Source organism: Arachis ipaensis, chromosome B10 (genome assembly GCF_059453495.1).
Source record: "Arachis ipaensis isolate K30076 ecotype BB chromosome B10, ASM5945349v1, whole genome shotgun sequence".
Lineage (NCBI taxonomy): Eukaryota > Viridiplantae > Streptophyta > Magnoliopsida > Fabales > Fabaceae > Arachis > Arachis ipaensis.
This window is the reverse complement of record NC_142435.1, coordinates 78,472,172-78,476,875: the sequence shown is the minus strand read 5'-3', so window position 1 is coordinate 78,476,875 and position 4,704 is coordinate 78,472,172. Positions and strand designations below refer to the sequence as shown.

The window sequence follows — 4,704 nt, the reverse complement described above, 5'->3', positions numbered from 1 at the left end:
AAATTGGGTTGCCTCCCAATAAGTGCTTCTTTAATGTCAATAGCTTGACAGTGGGCTCTCATGGAGCCTCACAGATGTGTAGAGCTTTGTTGAGACCTCCCAACACCAAACTTAGAGTTTGGATATGGGGGTTTGACACCAAACTTAGAATTTGGTTGTGGGCTCCCAACACCAAACTTAGAGTTTGACTATGGTGGCTTTGTTTGATTCTGCTTTGAAAGAAGCTTTTTATGCTTCCTCTCCATGGATGCAGAGAGAGATCCTAGAGTTGTAAACACAAGGTTGTCCTCATTTATTTGAAGGATCAATTCTCCTCTGTCCACATCAATCACAGCTCTTGCTGTGGCTAGGAAAGGTCTTCCAAGGATGATGAATTCATCCTCATCCTTCCCAGTATCTAGGACTATGAAATCAGCAGGGATGTAAAGGCCTTCAACCTTTACTAACACGTCCTCTACTTGTCCATAAGCCTATTTTCTTGAATTATCTGCCATCTCTAATGAGATTTTAGTGGCTTGCACCCCAAAGATTCCCAGTTTCTCTATTACAGAGAGGGGCATGAGGTTTATTCCTGAACCAAGGTCACACAGAGCCTTTTCAAAGATCATGTTGCCTATGGTACAAGGTATTACGAACTTTTCAGGATCCTGTTTCTTTTGAGGCAATCTCAGTTGATCCAGATCACTTAGTTCATTGGTGAACAAGGGAGGTTCATCTTCCCAAGTCTCAATACCAAATAATTTGGCATTCAGCTTCATGATTGCACCAAGAAACTTGGCAGCTTGCTCTTCAGTAACATCCTCATTCTCTTCAGAAGAGGAATACTCATCAGAGCTCATGAATGGCATAAGGAGGTTCAATGGAATCTCTATGGTCTCTAGATGAGTCTCAGATTCCTTTGGTTCCTCAGAGGGAAGCTCCTTATTGATCACTGGACGTCCCAGGAGGTCTTCCTCCTTGGGATTCACGTCCTCTCCTTCCTTCACAGGTTCGGCCATGGTGATTAATTCAATGGCCTTGCACTCTCCTTTTGGATTTTCTTCTGTATTGCTTGGGAGAGTACTAGGAGGGATTTCAGTGATTCTTTTACTCAGCTGGCCCACTTGTGCCTCCAAATTTCTAATGGATGACCTTGTTTCATTCATGAAACTCACAGTGGCCTTAGATAGATCAGAGACTAAGTTTGCTAAATTAGAGGTATTTTGTTCAGAGTTCTCTGTCTGTTGCTGAGTGGATGATGGAAAAGGTTTACTATTGTTAAACCTGTATCTTCCACCATTATTAAAGCCTTGTTGAGGCTTTTGTTGATCCTTCCATGAGAGATTTGGATGATTTCTCCATGATGGATTATAGATGTTTCCATAAGGTTCACCTAAGTAATTCACCTCTGCTATTGCAGGGTTCTCAGGATCATAAGCTTCTTCTTCAGAAGATGCCTCTTGAGTACTGTTGGATGCAGCTTGCATTCCATTCAGACTCTGAGAAATCATATTGACTTGCTGAGTCAATATTTTATTCTGAGCCAATATGGCATTCAGAGTATCAATTTCAAGAACCTCCTTCTTCATAGGCGTCCCATTACTCACAGGATTCCTCTCAGAGGTGTACATGAACTGATTATTAGCAACCATGTCAATGAGTTCTTGAGCTTCTTCAGGCGTTTTCTTTAGGTGAATGGATCCACCTGCAGAAGTATCCAATGACATCTTTGATAGCTCAGATAAACCATCATAGAATATATCCAGGATGGTCCATTCTGAAAGCATGTTAGAAGGACACTTTTTGGTCAGCTGCTTGTATCTTTCCCAAGCTTCATAGAGGGATTCACCTTCTTTCTGTCTGAAGGTTTGAACGTCCACTCTAAGCTTGCTCAGCTTTTGAAGAGGAAAGAACTTGGCTAAGAAAGTCGTGACCAGCTTGTCCCAAGAGTTCAGGCTATCTCTGGGTTGAGAATCCAACCACACTCTAGCTCTGTCTCTTACAGCAAAAGGGAAAAGCATGAGCCTGTAGACTTCAGGAGCTACTCCATTAGTCTTAATAGTATCACATATCTGCAAGAATTTAGTTAAGAACTGAAAGGGATCTTCAGATGAAAGTCCATGAAACTTGCAGTTCTGCTGCATCAGAGAAACTAGCTGAGGTTTCAGCTCAAAGTTGTTTGCTCCAATGGCAGGAATGGAGATGCTTCTTCCATGTAAATTGGAATTAGGTGCAGTAAAGTCACCAAGCATTCTCCTTGCATTATTATTATTTTCGGCTGCCATCTCCTCTTCTTGTTCGAAAATTTCTGAAAGGTTATCTCTGGATTGTTGTAATTTAGCTTCTCTTAGTTTCCTTTTCAGAGTCCTTTCAGGTTCTGGATCTGCTTCAACAAGAATATTCTTGTCCTTGCTCCTGCTCATATGACGAAGAAGAGGGCACAGAAAAAATAATAATAATAATGATAGGGATCCTTTATACCACAGTATAGAAGTCCCTGTGTGAGTGGAAGAAAGGAAGGGGACAAAGAATGTAATGTAAGGAAAGAAACACAAGGGTGAGGAGAGCAGAGATGTGAGGTGAGGAGATGTTAGTAGATGAATAAATAAATAGAATAAGATGAGAGAGGGAAAATTTCGAAAATAATTTTGAAAAAGAGTTAGTGATTTTCGAAAATAGTTTTTTTGAAAAAGGTTAGTAATTTTTCGAAAATTAAAATCAAAAATTAAAATAATTAGTTAATTAAAAAGAAATTTTGAAAAAGAGGGAAGATATTTTCGAAAATTAGAGAGAGAGGGAGTTAGTTAGGTAGTTTTGAAAAAGATAAGAAACAAACAAAAAGTTAGTTAGTTAGTTGAAATAAATTTTGAAAAGATAAGAAGTTAGGAAGTTAGAAAAGATATTTTGAAATCAAATTTTTGAAAAAGATAAGATAAGAAGATATTTTTGAAAAGATATGATTGAAATTAGTTTTGAAAAAGATTTGATTTTTAAAATCATAATTAATGACTTGATTCTCAAGAAATCACAATATATGATTCTAGAACTCAAAGTTTGAATCTTTCTTAGCAAGCAAGTAACAAACTTGAAATTTTTGAATCAAAACATTAATTGATGATGTTATTTTCGAAAATTATGATATAAAATTAAGAAAAAGATTTTTGAAAAATATTTTTGTAATTTTCGAAAATAACTAAGAAAATGAAAAAGATTTGATTTTTAAAAAAGATTTTGAAAAAGATAGGATTTTTAAATTGAAAATTTGATTTGACTCATAAAAACAACTAGATTTTTAAAAAATTTTGAAAAAGTCAAATATAATTTTCGAAATTTTAAGAGAGAAAAAGGGGAAGATATATTTTTTTTTGAATTTTTATAATGAGAGAGAAAAATACTAAAAATGCTCAATGCATGGAAATTTTGGATCAAAACAATGAATGCATGCAAGAATGCTATGAATGTCAAGATGAACACCAAGAACACTTTGAATGTCATGATGAACATCAAGACTTATTTTTGAAAATTTTTATATGCAAAGAAAACATGCAAGACATCAAACTTAGAAATCTTTCATGTTTAGACTTTATGGATGCAAAAATGCACATGAAAAACAAGAAAAGATGCAAAACAAGAAAACATCAAGATCAAACAAGAAGACTTACCAAGAACAACTTGAAGATCATGAAGAACACCATGAATGCATGAAGTTTTCGAAAAATGCAAGATGAATATGCAATTGACACTAAACTTTCAACTTGACTCAAGACTCAAACAAGAAACATAAAATATTTTTGATTTTTATGAATTTATGATTTTTTTTTTGTATTTTCTTTTAATTTTTTCGAAAATCATTTTGAAAAAGAAAAATAAGGATTCCAAAATTTTTAATATGACTTCCAGGAATCTTATGCTCTTTAGTCTAAAGCTAATATCAAAGGGTCAGGCATGGCTTAATAGCCAGCCAAGCTTTAGTATGTAATTTAGACATGACACGCCTAACATTCCCTACAGTCAGTCAGGCTTCAACATGCTTCATGAAACACTAGAATTCATTCTTAAAAATTCTGAAGAAAAATATATTTTTGAAAGCATTTTTATTTTGAAATTTTTTTCGAAAACAAAGGAGAAATTTTTGAAAGATTTTTGAAAAATTTTTGAAAACAAAACAAGAAGAAAATTACCTAATCTGAGCAACAAGATGAACCGTCAGTTGTCCAAACTCAAACAATCCCCGGCAACGGCGCCAAAAACTTGGTGCTCTAATCTCAATTCATAATTTGTCACAACTTCGATACAACTAACCAGCAAGTGCACTGGGTCGTCCAAGTAATAAACCTTACGTGAGTAAGGGTCGATCCCACGGAGATTGTTGGTATGAAGCAAGATATGGTCACCTTGTAAATCTCAGTCAGGTGGATAATAATTGATTATGGAGTTTTCGAAAATAATACTAATTAAACAGAAAATATGGATAGAAACACTTATGTAATTCATTGGTGAGAATTTCAGATAAGCGTGTAGAGATGCTTTCGTTCCTCTGAATCTCTGCTTTCCCGCTGTCTTCATCCAATCAGTCTTACTCCTTTCCATGGCTAGCTTTATGCAAGGGCATCACCGTCGTCAATGGTTACATCTCCTCCTCTTGTGAAAATGGTCCAAATGCTCTGTCACAGCACGACTAATCATCTAAGGTTCCCGATCATGCTAGAATAGGATTCACCCTCC

At 35.7% G+C, this 4,704-nt stretch overlaps 1 non-coding gene across 1 annotated transcript; it reads left to right on the top strand.

The window, feature by feature from the left end:
- Positions 1 to 1,760: 1,760 nt before the first annotated feature.
- On the top strand, positions 1,761 to 1,868 carry LOC148580533 (small nucleolar RNA R71). The gene has a single exon (XR_015897378.1). It is a non-coding gene; the product is annotated as a small nucleolar RNA R71 (small nucleolar RNA).
- The last annotated feature ends 2,836 nt before the right edge of the window (positions 1,869 to 4,704 follow it).